This window comes from Hyperoodon ampullatus (genome assembly GCF_949752795.1).
Source record: "Hyperoodon ampullatus genome assembly, chromosome: 7".
Lineage (NCBI taxonomy): Eukaryota > Metazoa > Chordata > Mammalia > Artiodactyla > Ziphiidae > Hyperoodon > Hyperoodon ampullatus.
Window position 1 is genome coordinate 18977295 of NC_136920.1, and position 18162 is coordinate 18995456.

Genomic DNA, 18162 nt, shown 5'->3' on the forward strand with positions numbered 1-18162 from the left:
ACCTAGAAAATGCTCTGCCAATTAGGCATCATGGTTTCCCTTCCTTTCTGATCTGCCCCAGAAGTGTTCTTCACATATAACCTGCTTTCGAATTTAAAAACTAAATTTAATTTTTAAAATAAATTTATTTATTTATTTATTTTTGGCTGTGTTGGGTCTTCGTTGCGGTGCGCGGGCTTCTCAGTGTGGTGGCTTCTCTTGTTGAAGGGCATGGGCTCTAGGCACGCGGGCTTCAGTAGTTGTGGCACGTGGGCTCAGTAGTTGTGGCTCCCGGGCTCTAGAGTGTAGGCTCAGTGGTTGTGGTGCAAGGGCTTAGTTGCTCCGCGGCATGTGGGATCGTCCCGGACCAGGGCTCGAACCCGTGTCCCCTGCATTGGCAGGCGGATTCTTAATCACTGCCCCACCAAGGAAGTCCTAAATTTAATTTTTAATTAAATTTAAATTAGGTGTAATCAAAAATTTAAAAATCATCTAGCTCTCAAAAGGTGATATGAAGCATGTGAATAAGAAACAAAACAGGCCTGGAATTTACAAGAATATGGAAGTTATTAGATATCAAATATAAAAGTAAACCCATCTAAATAGGGATCCAGAGAGCTCCCTTTATTCCTCTCTAGGCTTTCCCACCAGAATCGCCATAAAAACATTTTGCACACACACAATGGCTAGCAAGACTAAAAAGATGTAAAGCTTCCAAAAATGACAGATGCTCAGCTTAGGGGAGCTGATGGTGGGGTCAAATGAGCTCATGCCTGGAGGAGTCCACTGTCTGTTTGGTCACATCTCCAGGTCAGTACACCAGCCTTCCAGATCCGAGGCTGATGTCAGGACTTCCTGAGAGTGAGACTGGCTGGAGCCGCTGGCTGGGAGGTAAACACTTCCTCCTTCTTTGCATCCTCCAGTTGCTTCACTCCTCAATCTTGCCCCTGCTCCACTAGCACCTGATGGAACTGCTGCATGGCTAGAGGGTCCAAATGGGGACAGAGAAAAATACTTATGTTCCTAGCAGGTAGAACAGTGACCTGCATGTGTTGAGATACAATAGATAAAAGGAATGTCATGTTTCCATAACCTACAGAGGAGAATCTAAACTCCACAGTATAGCATACAGGGACTTCTAGGTCATCTCCCTGTCTATCTCACCTAGTAGCCAGCAAGTCCCACATGGGCAGAGCTCCATTTCTTGGGAGCTTACAGTCCCAATGACCTGCTCAATGGCAGACACAGACCAGACACCCAAAAGGTATAATATACCTCAAGTGCCTATCAGTTCCTGTTTACAAAGGAGCTTAAAGATATGAAAGTGGAAACAGAGGGCCTAGAAGGGCTGGAGCTATAGGCTGCTAAAGGCAAAAAAAGGATGACTCCGCTATTGCGTCATACAGGAGTGGCTGGGGCATCTTTGAAGGATGCCAGGATTGGGAGGTCAGCCCCACTTACTGCTTCTTAGCAGGACGGGCCTAGCTGCAAAGAGGAGGCGGAAACAGCCAGGCTTCTTACACATGAAGGTCTTGCCACGGGGCAAAATCAGCTTGTTGTCAAGGAAGCGGCGATGGAGGAGCAGCTCTTTCTCAAATGTGCAAGGGTCCAGGTACTGGGGAGGACAGAGGGACAAAGCTGAGCTCAAAACCCATCAGGCAGGGCTTCCCTGGTGGCGCAGTGGTTGAGAGTCCGCCTGCCGATGCAGGGGACACGGGTTCGTGTCCCGGTCTGGGAAGATCCCACATGCCGCGGAGCGGCTGGGCCCGTGAGCCATGGCCGCCGAGCCTGTGCATCTGGAGCCTGTGCTCCGCAACGGGAGAGGCCACAGCAGTGAGAGGCCCGCGTACCACAAAACAAAACAAAACAAAACAAAAAAAAAACCATCAAGCAGATCTGCCCTTTAACACCTGTCTTCATTCCCAGAACTCACCTGTTTCAAGTTGATCCAGACATAGAGGCCAGAGCCACGATTGAGAAAAGGGACTTTCAATGCCTTCAGTTTGTTAGTAATGTACCTGTGAGCCTCCTGCAGCCGGAAGCGATAAATGGGCAGGTACACATTGTCAATCCATTCTGGATGGGTGGAGGAAGAGGGCTGTCACACATCTCAGGACTAAGATCTGCCAGAGGGTTCCTGACAAAATGCTCCCTACCTGGGCTCCATGCCTGCTGATTCTATCCAAGCCTGACTGTATTATATTTGAGCTGACTTATACCCAATACACCCATTTCCACTAGGTAGGTGGAGACACTGGGCTTCTCAATAATTGTGTAGGAAAGTTCTGTTTGAGTTTACACCCCTGAGGCAAGAAGCTGAGGTGTCCCCTAAACAGGGTTGATGCTTCTGTTGTCAACTGGGCAAGTAGCAGGTACTCACAGCTCCCTTACTTCCTGCCTTAGACCCTAACAAACGGACGTTGAAGAACCTCGTTGTCGTGCTTGGGGATGATCTTAGCCCAACTATCCTCAGCATTGGCAGCACTTTAGAACCACTTGGGAAGCTTTTAAAAGGCCTGATGGCCCAGGTTATATCCCCAGACATCTAAATCAAAATCTTCACAGATACAGCCTACACATCAGTATTTAAACTTCCCAGGTAATTCCCATGTGCATCCAAGACTGAGAACCAGAGTTCAAGGAGCTGGGAATCTGGTTTCTACCAAACTATTACAGGGCCTGGCACCATGCAGGGAGGCATCCAGCTGGATTTCTCCTACCTACCCCTTTCCCCACCCAAAGCTGAAAGCAAATTGTTTTCTAAACCAGATTATCTGATTACATTAGTTTGTTTCATTATATCCCCACTTTTAATTTAAATCCTCAGGCCTGGGCTTCCCTGGTGGCACAGTGATTGAGAATCCGCCTGCCGATGCAGGGGACACGGGTTCATGCCCCGGTCCAGGAAGATCCCACATGCTGCGGAGCGGCTGGGCCCGTGAGCCATGGCCGCTGAGCCTGCGCGTCCGGAGCCTGTGCTCCACAACGGGAGAGGCCACAACAGTGAGAGGCCCGCGTACCGCAAAAAAAAAAAAAAAATCCTCGGGCCTGGCATCTGCTCTATTACAGGGAATTTTAAAAAGGAGCCCTTATCTAAGTTTGGGCCATGGCATAAAAGCGGGGAAATTCCCTCTGAAGCCAGCATTCACTTAAGATCCAAGGGGAAGGTGAATTCAGGTGCCATAGATGTAGCCACACCAACTCGCCCAAAGGGCAGCTCTCCTTTGGCCACACTGGAAGATGAAGTTAAATCATATTTGAGGAATCAGGGTGTTCCTTTGTAATCTTTGCCTGAAGCAAGCCAGCTTTGGGGGAGGGAAAATTGACCTTCACATAAAGACTCATTTCTGAAGTTCCCACCTTTTAAGTCCTAGAGTACAGTTGATGATCCCCCTTTCCAAGCAGAGCACGAGCTACCAGATGTCCAGTGTTTTAGACCAGCACCTCCCATCTTCTGTCTACACCCGGCTGCATCATCTGAGCTACAGCCTGCCCTCCTGTAAACTTCCTGTCCTGCCACTGTTAAACCCAAGACAGTGAACAGGGTCTCACTGTATTGAAGGCATGTCAGAGGCCCAAGCAGACCCAGGAGTTCCCCGTGGCCACAAGGTCTGGCCCTGAACAGGGCTCAGTACCTCTGTCCTGAAGCAGCTGACACAGCTTGTACTGGGTGATGCCAGAGATGCTGTGGAGGTAGCCAAAGGAGCTCACAGCAGAGGCCACCTCCCTGTTGCGGGTGTACAGAGTGCCAAAGCAGAAGCCAGAGATGCCGAAATCCTAGAGGAAGAGAAGTAGGGAAGGAAATACCCAGCTGGTCTGCCTTCTGCTCCTGGCTCGACTTCCTTCCCTACCCAAGGACAGGCAGCTGGGACTCACCTTACTGGTGCCTCAGATCACATGGGTCTTGTTGGGGTCAGGCAGACTGGAGAGGAGAGAGTACAGTCAAGATTATGGAGAAATATTTGAAGGATGAAGACTTGGGGGGTCTATGAAGAGAAGGTGAAAGTGGCCTGGAGGGCCTTCCTAGACAGAAGGGCCTATGGGACCCAAAGTCAAGAAACAGCTGCCCCAGTTAAGCCAGGAAGTCAACAAAAGGTATCCTCGTGGAACCAGATGGGACAGCTCTCAAGTGCCCACTGAATGAAGTCCAGGGCCCTCAGCCTGGCTCGTGGTCTTCCTACAGCTGGTCCAAAGCCACCTTCTTGGCAGTTGGCTCCTACACACGTGGGCCACCCCCCATTTCTAAACTGTGGTCACCTATTTCTTACTGCCCCACGTTTGGTGAAGCTCTTCTTTCCCCCAGGCATGCTCTTCTCTTGCTTTGCCTGCTGGATCCTATCCTAGGGCCGAGTACTCCCCTTAAGAAAGTTCTGCTCTATTTCTATTCTTTCCCCATGCCCTCATTCTCAAGAAGTTCCTACCCTGACCTTCTGGAGGGCTTCAACTTGACTTTTGACAACGCATATGCTACCTTTCCCTCAAGTTATCTCATGTACAAAATGGTGTTTAGAGAAGACACTTGGGAGGAAAGATGATGCTTTGCTCACTTTCACACTCCCAGTGGCTCTGAGCTCAGTTCCGGACATGCAGCCAATTCAGTTGATGGCCCATGGACTCACCCTGCAAAGTAGGAACTTCATGATTCTCATTCCCAATTCCAGCCAAGACCAACTCACCTCTCCAGGCTCAGAACACTATGGAATGGGGTGGCTTCATCAAACACAGACAGCATGTAAATCTCATCTATAATCACATGTAGGTTGTACCTGCAGGTTGGGTGAAAGAGGGAGGACGATATCCAGGTTCTCCCTAATTGTTAGTTAGCTTCATTTGATGGTCCTCTCTAGACACAGATCAGACACTCCTACTGCCCCAGCAGCCCATCCAACCCTTCCAAGAGGTGTGGCAAGGTAGAAGAGGGTCTCTCCTTCACCAGAGAGGACCTTTCACCCTGACTTGGGGGTACTAGGAAGGAAGAGGACCCAAAAGACATGCATGAGAACATTCGACCTCACGCTTCAACCATCAAGCAGAGACTACTGGGAAGGGACTGGGCATCCCAGAGAAGTCTCTTCTGGTACAGTCAGAAGCTGCCACCCAAGATCTGAATCAAATATGTTTATAAAGTAGGCTAAGTGCTCATGTGCTTCATCTCCTTTATTCTCCCAACAGCCCTTTGAAGCAGTATTGTTACCTCTATTTCACAGAAAGAAACTAAGTTTCTCAGACAGTAAGTTAATTCCCTCAGCCTAGCAGATGCTAGAACTGGAATGTAGACCTCCCCCAGCATTCTTCCTCTTTTCCCTTGCTCTGCCATTAATTGGTCTGGATACGTTATGAAGTTTGAATAAGTGTTTCTTCTAGATAGAAGAAGATTATCTACCCTAAGAGGGCTATTTCCAGACTTCAGAGATAACTGATGTTAACATGCTCTTAGAAATGAGAAATGAAAGTTCTACAGGGACTCATCTTCACCCCACAAGGTCTGAGAGGCTGTCTTCCTTGGCACCTCAAGCCAGGTAGTTTGGGAAATGGATGCGGGAAGAAAGTGCTTATGTCACAAGAGGTGGAAAAGCAACAGAACTATATGATGACTGTTATGTAGGTATGTGCACATGGACAAAGGCTAGAAAAGAAATGGCACAGTTTGAAATAGTGAGCAGGTGGGTGCATTTTCCTTCATTTCAATTTCAGTTAGTTGTCCGTAACTTCACAAAGTATACCACGCAGTAAGAATATTTAGGGTATATTATTTCTGGTTCTGACTCCTTGACTATGAGTCACTGGAACCCTTCTTATGGACTTCATCTAGTCTCAAGGGGGTAGAACTCATACTTCTTAGCAAATTCCAGATATTCCATCACTGAGTCTCGGGAGTAGACATCTCCCAGAGGATTCTGAGGGTTGATTAGCACAAGGCCTCTGACCTTTTTCCCTTAAAAAGAACCAAACATAACCAAGTGAACACAAGTCCTTCGCATCTACATCAAGTTCAGCCAAAGATCAGGTCAGGACACCGAGTATCGAGCACCTAATCAAGACCTCAGTGGGCTCTCGGAGGAGCAACTATTATATTTTTGCCCACAGAGCGGATCAGGAAGGAGCTCTGGGGGCCGCCATAGCCAGGGTGCTATCTCTATGATACCAGCCTGCCTCCTATGATATTCTGGGCTAGGCATTTTCTAGAAGTCATTGTCCCCCAAAATAGGTAGGCACCCAGCAGAGAATCTGGCACCTTGAGTCCTTCCCTGGATGAGGACAGGTGCCTGTGGACCAGGAGACCCCAGCTCTGTAAGGGGCTACTTACAATGGTTGCCCTCTCCAATCAGGATACTGCAGTAGGTCTTCATCAATGTACAGCATGTCAGTCCAAGTCAACTGTTGACAAATAGAGCATGAGCCCAGCCAGACCAGGGATTCCCAAGAAGTTTCAGCCTGCTCCTAGGATGCATATGGGTGTTTGTCCTGCAACACAGGGCCTCCCAGAGGGAAATGGACATATATGCTTCATGTTCCCTGGTGAACGGAGGCTTCAATCTTCTTGTCAAAGATTATACAAATAGCTATCCACTGGGAAGTGTCTGACAACTTCCCCAACCCTACATTTGATCCGTAGTCTCCCTTAGCAGCTTACCCATCATATATCCATCCAGAGAACACCTCCCAACACAGCCCAACCAGGAGGTTGGATGTGCTATTCTAGAAGCTATTTCCCCACTCCCTTCCCCAAACTTCTAAGTCTTATTCCTGTATCTACACCATGCCAAAGAACATTCTAGGGGGCCTGGGCCTGAAGGTGGGTCCCAGCACAGGCTGGAACGTGGCTTACCCTTTCAGTCAGCAGATCAATACAGATCTTGTTCTCACTGGTACCAAGGTTGATGTAGCTCTGGAGATGGAAGGAATCTAAGGTCAGTCCTCTTGCCCTGCCCTACATGGACGCCTTTAACCAGGTCACAAGTACGTATGCTGGACAAGCCCAGATGGGGGTCTCCCTGCTCCATGAGGCTTAAACTTCCCAGGTAATTCCCATGTGCGTCCAAAACTGAGAACCAGCGTTCAGGGAGCTGGGAATCTGGTTTCTACCAAACTATCAGAGTTTGACAACTTTAATATTAGATAAATTTCTACAAACCCTAAAGATCTCACAGCTTGCAAGTTTCCCTCTTTCAAGCCATTTATTGGGTTGGCCAAAAAGTTTGGTTAATGAATATGTTGTTCAATAAAGTTCTTGGTGAAAATGAATAATGTCTTTTATTTTTACTTAAAACCAAATGAACTTTTTGGCCAGCCCAATAGATAATAACAGTTATATTATGTACCAGCTATCATTCATTGAGCTCCTATGTTCTAGACACTAGACTAAGTGCTTCCTGTGAATTGCCTTCATTCTCACAACTCCTGAGTAAAAAGTTCTATTCTGATCTCTGCTTAAAGAGCATGAAGCCCAGAAAGGTTGAATAAACTACTAGCCATGCATGTGACCTCGGTGATGGGCAGAATTCCACCTGACTGGCCCCAGAGCCTGGATCCTTAGCCAGCACAGGCCCTGCGTATATACATCTCTGCTATTTCCACTTCCATGGAAGGGCCCTTCAAGTTACTGGAAGAGGTATGACCCCTCAGAGGCCAGTGGGGTTACCTGACTCACTTGGCCCCCAGAAAAGCCGACGGCCACCAGCCACACGTCACTTAGATGGGAACAGAGGGAAAGGTGTGGCTCGTGTGGTCCTCCGCCCTCTGGCTGGAGAGCTGCTATGAACCTCCCTTTCTGGAAGCCTCTTCCTGCTCCCACCACCATTAGGATAACATCCTAACGTCTCACAATGGCCTGATCCCGTCCATACCTCTGTCACAGCGCTCACTGTCTCTTCTCAAGCCACATGGGCCTGCTTGTGCAATCACTCCAAGCCCTTCCCACCTTAAAACTTTCACACATGCTGTTCCTCTTGCCTGGAGGACCCCCACCCCGACTCCCACCACATGGCTGGCTTATTCAACCTTTAAAACATCCTCCCTGGCCACCCAAAGCAGGCATCCCCTTAGTGCTCTTGCAAACATTATTCACGTTCATTTCCCCAATGGCCGATGATATCCATCACCAGACCAAGTTCCATGAGGGTAGGTTCACTTACCACAGTGACCAGAGTGACTCCTAGTGGGTAAAAGCTGGGACAGGAGGGGAAACCAGACCCAGCTTGTCAACTTTCTTGGCCACATCACCTTACTTTCGTGCCCATCCCCTTACCTATAGAAGAAAATAGTGCCTACTTCATGGGGCTGGAAGAGTCAGTGAGAGTGCACAGTACTTGGCACGGGACTCAGTAAATCCTAGTGATGGGGGCCCTAGAGTATGTCCCCCCATCCTCACCAGGGTGTTCTTGTCCTTGTGGTATTTGTTTCCTTGGTAGGTGTTGTAGTCCTGGAAGCTAGAGTGGTATAAGGCAGAGATGTCAATCCACAGTTGGACAAGTCATAGCTGATAAATGTATCTTCAAAATCACTCCATTGGTAAAACATCTGGCAAGTCTGCCTGGATGATTGGGCCTGCTGCCCACCTCCGACATCGACATCCATGGAAGCGTCAGGCGGTTGGAAGCTCTGGTCACCTGTGGCCCCAGACTGCAGGTAGTGGAGCATCTGGAACATTAAGTGACCCAGGAAGGCCTCCTGGTATGGTCCCTGATGGCCTGATTGTGCCTCTGCTTCTCCAGCGCCAGGTCCTGCTGCTGGTGCCTGGTCATCAGCTGCGTGATGTTATCCTCCATGGTCTGCCTCAAGGACAGCACCATCTCCATCAGCTGGGTGTGGATGCTACGGTTTCTGAGGGCCTGGTCCCTCATCTGGCCATAGGGCATGGAGGGCATGTCTGATGGGCCACTCATACTCTGGGTATTCCTATTGGCCTCAGCAGGCTGGCTGGAACCTGCAGAGAAAGAGAGTCCATTCACTGCAGCAAAGGTCTGGGCCTGATCTCAGGCTGGTCACTAGTTCCTCCTACCTCCACACCTTGGTTGTAGGCCCAAGTGAATTCAGGAAGAGTTACCTGCTCATTCAAGGGCAATGCCTAAGTGGCCCCAAGCCCAGATATTGGAGCACTGTACTTAAATGCCATTAACATATGTTCTGGGGAAGAGCCTTAGGGCCCACTTAGAGAAAAAGGGGAAACTGAACAGGTAGGCTGTGGATTCTTCAACCAGAGCAATTCCTGCTCTGTAGAGTTCTAAGTAAGAAAAGGGATTCTGCTGCTAAAAACAAAAAAACAAAAACACCAAACCAAAACGCTGAATATGTCATTCTGCTGGAATAGGGGTAAGTAAACTACTGCCTAAGGGCCAAACCAGCCTTCCATTTGTTTTTGTAAATAAAGTTTTATTGGAACACAGTTGTGTTTGCTTGTTTATATATTATCTATAGCTGCTTTTGTACTTCAATGGCAGAGTTGAATAGTTGTGACACGGACCACATGGCTCACAAGGAGTAATACATTTACTATCTGGCCTGTTACAGAAAACATTTGCCAGATCTTGTTCTAGAATGTCAGCCCTTCTTTTTGCCATTTTTCCCAAGTTGGCTGTACCAGATGTTCAAAGCTCCTACTTTGTGTTACTTCCTGTAAATGCCTTCAACCTGCTCATGGTGACAGCTGCCTTGGACTTCCATCACCAGTAACCATGGTCGAGATACATGGTTCTCGAACTTTAAGTCCACCAGAATCACTTAGAAGGTTTGTGAGGACACAAATGGCTAGTCCTCATCACTGTACTTTGTTTCAGGAGGTCTGGGGTGGGGCCTAAGAATTTGCAGTTCTAACGAAGTTCCTAGGACTATACTTTCCAAACCCCTAAAAATTCACACCAACCTTCTGTCTGAAAAGAGTCAAAATGCTGGATAAGACTTGAGAAACACCTTTATAAAGCCTCAAAGAGGAAAAAAAAATCAGATATTAAGAAGCCAGGAGGTAAGAAAATTTGAGGCTGACAGCTGCCTCTAATTCATAAGACAATCCTCATATCCCCAGTCACTGAGACCTCTTTTTCTAAGAATCTAGACTTACACATCTCCCACCAAATGCCATCTTCTAAGTTCTTTTTCTATGTTACATCCCTTACATTCCCCCCCACATATACAAAACCTTGTTACTTCCTTTACAGGTTTGTGGCACCAGCACTTCAAAGTACTGGACACTCTGCCCAACCTCTCCAAACCATCCTTGGTCTGCCTGTGATGTTCCCATCGCAACCTATACTTCTATGAAATGACACTTGTTTTGTTACTTGTTCAGTATCTGCCCAGGTCAGACTTCATCATCATATCATTAGCACAGTGCCTGGCACGTAGGTAACTAGTGGGAGAGGCACAACCACAAGGATGTGGCCAAGTCAGTAAAGAGGTGAAGCATGACTGAAGACTTTAAGCTATGGAAGACACAGCAACGGCCAGATGAAGCCATAGGACAAAGGGGTACCAAGTCTTGACTTAGGATGTCAACATTTCATCAACAGTGATACAAAGAACTTTACTTACCACTTTTAGAAACATACTTAGAAAGAAATTGAACAAATATAAGCTCTTATTCCCAGACTCACCCTTTGTTTCACAAGCAAAAGCTTTGCTCTGGCCCAAGCTGAATCCCCTAGAAGTAAGAGGGTCATTTCAACGGGGCTCACAACTCTGGAGGTGAGTAGGTTCCTTTGTTTTTGCCTTCCAAAAGGTGGTACCCATTATCCTTATTGGTCTTGATGAGTGCCTGTGGGAAGGGCCAAGATGGTGGAGATGACCTCCCTTCTATGGGCAAGAAGCTGTCACCAGGGCACTTCTGCTTTCTCCCAGGCCTGGGCTGTCACATATGGAGTGTGTTTGTTTTGTTTTACCTTAATAACAAAATCAAAGATGTGACAGCTTCATAGAGCAGCACATGGGCCCAGGATTTAAGTTATTCCAGTTCAAGCTGGATTAGGGAGTCTCTTGGACTTCTTATCCTGGAAGTCCTTGCTGTTACCAAGGTCCCACTACTCTGTCCCATCTACCCAGCCCTCAGCCAGGGACCCCAGGTTCACAGGAAACAGGGATCAGGATGGGGCAGGGAAGCTGGAGGCCAGGTGGCCCAACAAGCCATTGGAGGAGGGAGGCTGTTTAAAGAAGTTGGAATGAGAACCTCTCCAGGCAGGCTTATGGAGCAGAAAATGGGGCCAAGGCAAGGAGCTGCAAAAAGTGTATTTTCCTGGTAAAGGTTTTTTCTGATAAGGAAGTGAGTATGCTGCAAGGCCAGGGGGAAAACCTAGAAGATGGACCTCTGCCCAAACTTGTCTTTTCCACAGGAAAAGTCTATTGTAATGATGTTGTTCCACAAAGGCCATAATGTCCTTAAATCTCAGCCCGAAGTTGTCTGGCTAAGTCTTTTTGGCTACATCCTTGGTTTCAGTATTTCTCATCCTTAAACCATCTACCTCCCAAACCACACTCAGGGCCCTTCTATAGAAGCAGCATCTCAGAACCAGCCCAGCCGGTGCCCTCTGATAAGAGCTGAAAGATCTTAAACAGTAGAAACTGGGAATGGGGAAAGAACATGGGAAGTGAACTAGGAACAAGCTCGTCTCCTGTTCATTTGGGATGCCAGTACATGGGTATACCATTTATACCAGGATACTTCTGTCTCTTTTTTTAGTGCCCTACAAGCCCTTCTAGCTCTATCTTGCTCTTTGGCCTTCCTTCCCTTTGCCATGCACCAGCCTCCCCTGGAGTCTCAGTACTCTAACCTAATTAAGGTTCTTCCTTTTCAATGTAGTAATTATGATAAAGATTGTCGAGTCTTCTTTATGTGCATGGGAAGCAAGGTGTTTGGGGATACAGATGCCTAAATACAAGTTGCAAAACTGAAAACTCAGGTAAAAGCAGCTTGGAGAAGCCCAGATTCTATTCTGTAGTTGCAACTCAACAACTGTAGGATGTTTGAAGAATTATCTCCCCTGTCTGGGCATCAGTTACTCATGCAAGATGAGAAGGTACTTACCTCAGCTGGAGGTAAAATTGAAGCTCAATGAAGACAAGGAACTTCTAGTGTCCCATAGTAGAACCAGGATTTAAACCTAAGCCCTCTGACTTTAGCCCAGAACTCCTAGAAGAAGAGTGAACTGGAAGAAAACCAGCACCTAGACAGACTACAGCCTGGCTTCACATCACATGATGCCCCAGAAGTCTCGAGTTTTGACGTTGGATTAACTTCATCCAACAATATTGTCATCCTGCACTGTTGGTGACTCAAAGTCCCTGGGCAGAAGCAAACAAATACTCTGGAAGCAGTATACCTTAGATTTTAGATTTCTCAAAAAGGATAATTCTTCAAATACAGCGTCGAGCACACAGAAAATCCAGACACATGAATAAACAGCATGAGCTAAAACCAGCACAGACAACAAAGACCAACTGGACTTGAGGTACTAGGAGTAGATTGTAAAAGAATTGCTTTTCTGTTCAAGGAGACAAAACCCAAGCCTGAAAGTTGACAAAAATTAGAAGTTACTTAAATGACAGATTTAAAGAAAACAGGAGATTCTAGATCTCCTGTTGTTAAAATACAATGATCAAAAATTTTAAACCTCAGTGGAAGGGTTTAATGGCATATTAGATACAACTAAAGAGAAAATTAGTGACCTGGAAAAAGAGGCTGAAGAAACTTTCTAGAGTGTGGCATGAAGACACAAAAGAAAGACAAAAGATATAAAATCTAAAATATACATACACATATTCACTTGGAGTCCCAAAGGAAGAGAAAATGGGGCAGAAGAGAAGCAATTTGAATAAGATGTTTTATCAGTGCCAAATAACCAGACACCAAAGCATGGCTTCAAGAAGCCCAACAAATGCACATTAAGATAAATAAATCTATACCTATATATATATATCATGGTGAAGCTACAAAAAAAAAAAAAAGACATCGTGGTGAAGCTACAAAAAAACAAGACAAACACTTCAAAAGCAGCCAAGCAAAAAAAGAAAAAGTTATCTTAAAAGGAATAATAGATCAAAAGCTGATGTTAGCAACAGCAGAAACCTGAAGATAGTGAAATGCTGTTTTCAATATACTGAAAGGTAATAACTCCCAACCTGGAATCTTGTAGCCATCACAAGATCAACATTTCAATAAGTAGTACTAATTTCTCCCCCTAGAGGGGCTGGATTTACTGCAGAGGACACTACTAATCAGAGCAAGTAGGTTTGCCTTTAAAAGCTAAAACCAACTGAGTGAAAGAGACCAGACAAGGTACATATGGTACAGTTCTACTCATAGAACAGGCAAAAGTAATCGGTAGTGATAGAAATCAGAACAGTGGCTCCCTGGACAGGAGGTTGGGAAACTGACTGTAATGGGGTGCAGGGAACTTTCTGGGGAGACGACATGACCTATATCTTGATAGGGTGATGGTTACATGGCTATAGCCATTTGTCAAAGCTCGAAGTGTACACTTATGAATTTTACTATATTTAAGTAGGTTTTTAAAATGCAGCTGTAGCTAACTTAAGGCCCTATTAGACTATAAATAGCTAAATGAGTTTATTTCCAATGCTAGCCCTTCAAGTGTAAAGACCAGTACGGGAACAGGCCCCAAGTATACAGAGGGATATTTGCATAATTAATTTACAGTAGAAAAAAATGAAGAGACAGTTCTTAAGAGAGAGAGAGAGAATGCAAGCAGAAGCTAATTTAGTCAAGAAAAGTAGGAGAAAGGACATGCATGGAAATAAGATGAAATAAAGAGTATTTTGAACTATTCTAATGGATATGCCTAAGTCCGGAAGAAATGGATAATTCAGTTTAAAATGTATTATAGTTTATTATTCCTAATTCCAGATAAGAAATAAAATCTAAACAAATTAGTTTCCATAGAAGTTATCAAAGAGCTAGCTCCCTTAAAAAGTATCTGGCCCAGGGCTTCCCTGGTAGCACAGTGGTTGAGAGTCTGCCTGCCGATGCAGGGGACACAGGTTCGTGCCCCGGTCCGGGAAGATCCCACATGCCGCGGAGCGGCTGGGCCCGTGAGCCATGGCTGCTGGGCCTGTGCAACGGGAGAGGCCACAACAGTGAGAGGCCCATGTACTGCAAAAAAAAAAAAGTATCTGGTCCAGAGGGTCTCATAAGGAAATTCTACCACGTACTTAAAGGAGAATATTATTCCAGTGCTATCAAACTGTTCTAGAAAAAAGGAAAAGCATCCACATTTCATAATCAAACAAACAGTGATATGTAGATTTGATGATGTTTATATGAAGAACTATGGACAAGTTCTCACCTATGATTAGGTTATTCATACTTAAAAGCCAAATAGCACTTAACAAGCAGAATCCATCAGCATAACAGAATAACCTTACCACCAAGTGGGGTCATACTGAGAATGGAAGGACAGTTCAATTCTATGATTTATATTAACTTTTCATTAACAGATCCTAAGGGGATAAAAGTCACTTGATCTATAGATGCTATAGAGACATCTGACGGAATTAGATACCCATTCTTGAGTTAGACAACTTGATGCCATGAATGGCTACCTCTTTAACTAAGACATCTCTCAGCCAAAAAGCCAGCCTCCTACTCAATCTATAAACGGAAGGGTTTGAATTCATGAACAAGAGATAAGGCTGCCCATGATCACTGTGAAATATCTAACATTGTACCAGAGGTCTCAGCCAAAAATATTAAGCAAGGAAAGAAATTAGAGTTAAAAATAGGGAATTTGGATTATTGCTATCTACAGATTCCTACTGTCTACCTGGAAGACACAGAAGAATGAACAGATGTTCTACAGGAGAATTTAGTATAGTTATAGGCTAGGGCCCCAATTCATCTTTTGGTAAATACAGTGTTATGGGGATGCAGCTACACCCATGTTGCATATATATGCTGACCAGACTTTGGTAGTGAACACTAGACCAGCACTTTCAACTGGGGTCACTCCCCTAATGAGTGAGTCTAGCACTGCCTGGAACCCCCAACAACATGCAGCTTCATTTTCCTTTAATCCTAGAGGTGTTATCCCCAACTTCCAGATGGGGTGAATGAGGACATAATTAATAATAGTCTGTTGAATTTAATGCAGCCCCCCAACATACCCAGAATGAGTATGAACAGTGCAAGCTATTTCGGGGGTCACAGACCCTCTGAAACCATAACATTATCAACAACGACTTACACTGATTGGGTACTGCCTTGAGCCGGGCTCTGGTCTGGATTCTTTGTAGGCACCACCTGATGTAATCCTCAGAGTGACTCTATTACGAGGGTACCACCATTAGCCTCACTTTACAGATGAGAAAACAGAGGCTCAAAAGCAGGAGGTGAATCACACAAGCTCACACAAATAGGATGGGAAAGGGAGGCTTGAACCCCAGGCCCCACTCCCCTCTTAACTATCCCTCCCTGAGGTTTTTGCTGGAAGGGTGCATATCCCCTCAAAGCTTGGCTTTCACTTTCAGGGATCCAGAAGCCCCCTAAGTCCATCGTTGCCCCACCCCACTGGGGGTCCAGGGGCCCAGGTAAAGCCCGGCAATGTTTGGCCTAAAGCCCCCTCTCACTCCACAGCCGCGGCTCCCGACCGAGCCACCCTGCATTTACCTCTGTCCCGGTTTTTACTCATTTCTTCTCTGGTCTAAAATCCTTATGTCTGATGAAATTGCTCTTAATCTTTGGGGCCCAGAGACCTCTCCACCACCTCCTCCTCTCACTAGGCTTGCTTACTGCTTTGGGCCTGCGTGCTCTGCTTTTTTTTTTTTGCGGTACGCGGGCCTCTCACTGTTATGGCCTCTCCCGTTGCGGAGCACAGGCTCCGGATGCGCAGGCTCAGCGGCCATGGCTCACGGGCCCAGCCGCTCCGCGGCATGTGGGATCTTCCCGGACCGGGGCACGAACCCGTGTCCCCTGCATCAGCAGGCAGACTGTCAACCACTGCGCCACCAGGGAAGCCGCGTGCTCTGCTTTTAAGCACAGATGATTTCAAGGGCAACAAGATCCACCTTGCCCTTTCCAAGGGGATCTCCCCCAGCTGCTCTCAATTACCTAAAATGGCCTTTCTTTTTAAAAAAAGGCTTTAATTTATTGCTTTACTTTTAACTGAGGTAACAATGGCTTATAACATTATATGTTTCATGTGTACAACATTATATTTCAACTTCTATACACACTACAGCGTGCTCACCACCAAAAGTTTAGTTTCCATCTGTCATCACACGGTTGATCCCCTTTACTCATACCCCGCCTCCACCCTTCCCCTCTAATAACCATTACTCTGTTCTCTGTGTTTGTTTAGTTTGGTTTGTTCATTTATTTTGGTTTTTTTTTATTCCACCTATGAGTGAAATCATACAGTATTTGTCTTTCTCCATCTGACTTATCTCACTTTGCATAATACCCTCAAGGTCCATCCATGTTATCACAAATGGCAAGATTTCATTTTTTTATGGCTGAGTAGTATTCCATAGTATACATATACCACATCTTCTTTTTTTTCTTTTTCTTTTTTCTTTTGTGGTACGCGGGCCCCTCACTGCTGTGGCCTCTCCCGTTGCGGAGCACAGGCTCCGGACGCACAGGCTCAGCGGCCATGGCTCACGGGCCCAGCTGCTCCGCAGCATGTGGGATCCTCCCGGACCAGGGCACGAACCTGCGTCCCCTACATCGGCAGGCAGACTCTCAACCATTGCGCCACCACGGAAGCCCAATACCACATCTTCTTTATCCATTCATCCATTGATGGGACTTAGGTTGTTTCCATATCTTGACTATTGTAAATAATCCTGTGAGGAACATAAGGGTGCATGTATCTTTTCAAATTAGTGTCTTGGTATTCTTTAGATAAATACCCAGAAGTGGAATGTGAATTAGTGCAGCCATTATGGAAAACAGTATGGAGATTAAAAAATTCAGAATAAAATGGACTTTTCTTTGCACCATTACAGAGAGAGGCTCAGCAACGCCCACACCTGGGAGAACCACATTTTGGGGCCATGGTTCTCAAACGTTGAAGGTCTTGGCATCACCTGGAGGGCTCATAAAGAGCAGGAGACTCTTGGAAGTGGGTGAGGGCCTGGGCCTGAGTAGTAGCTTGAGACCACCAGGTGATTCGGATACTTAGCAATGTCTGAGAACCACTGGAGCAAGCGAACCTCAATTAAAGCACAAATGAGCTGCTACTAACCTTTCCCGTTTCTGGGGAGGTCACAGTTGAGAGCAGGCTGCAGTGGGTTAACCTCAGGCTGGAAGGGCAGCTTGACGAGGAAGCACTGGAGTGATGGCCAGGAGGGCTGGTCCCAATTCCCCTGGCCCTACCTGACTGTGTGTCCTTGGCAAACTCGCTCAGCCTTTTGGGGTCTTCAGTTTCTCTTTGTTAAAGGGGGAGGTCATGAAAACTACCTCACAAAGGGTGATGGGAATGGCCTAGGTGAATGAGCTCCACACATTTGGAGCTCCTGGTCTGCCTTCCCTGAAGGTCGACAAACAGAAGCAAGGCCAAAAGCAGCTTGTGGTTCAAGTATATCCTGTCTTGTGACTGTCCTCCAACTTCAGTGGGTGCTTGTTTAAAATGCAGGTGCCTGGGCTCCACTAAGGGATTTCGATCCAGTAGGTCTATAATTGGGCTCAGGAGTCTGCATTTTAAAACAAACATGGCAGGTGATTCTGGATTCCTCTTGGAGAGACGCTGTCCTCGTGGACTCCACACTGAGAGGACGCATGAGCAGTGGGCAGGCACTTTACCGAGAGCGTTAGGACCTCACATATTCCACAGCCTGGCCTGCACTGACGACCCATCTCTTCTGTCATTTATTTGTTCATTCCCCACTCAAAAAAACAATTCATTGGGCACCTATCATGTACCAAGCACTGTGTTAGACCGTGAGACTATCAAAATGAAGGAAAAGTTCCCCGATTTCAAGGAGTCCCAGAGTACATTTTCCAATGGAAAAGTCTGATCTTTGCTCAAGATCATTCAGTGGCTCCTCTTCATCTTACAGGGCTTATAAACCGAAATACCTTCAAGGACACAATGGTAACAAATGTGCAAAGCTGGCTTAAGGCAAAGGGGATGGCTGGGGAGACTGTTGGCTAACAGAAGCCTGCATATCCCTCCTCTATGCCTTCAAGTTAAAAAAAAAGGCAAGCACTGCCAAGCAAAATGGTTTTACCAGTTGATT

At 46.3% G+C, this 18162-nt stretch overlaps 1 pseudogene across 1 annotated transcript; it reads right to left on the reverse strand.

The window, feature by feature from the left end:
- Positions 1-824: 824 nt before the first annotated feature.
- LOC307055532 (putative inactive 1-aminocyclopropane-1-carboxylate synthase-like protein 2) lies at positions 825-9655 on the reverse strand (annotated as a pseudogene). The gene is made up of 12 exons: positions 9646-9655; positions 8351-8905; positions 6809-6868; positions 6287-6357; positions 6196-6227; positions 5815-5914; positions 4656-4745; positions 3856-3901; positions 3615-3756; positions 1913-2055; positions 1441-1594; positions 825-961 (listed from the first exon to the last, which is right to left on the reverse strand). The product of its transcript is annotated as a putative inactive 1-aminocyclopropane-1-carboxylate synthase-like protein 2 (transcript).
- Positions 9656-18162: the final 8507 nt, after the last annotated feature.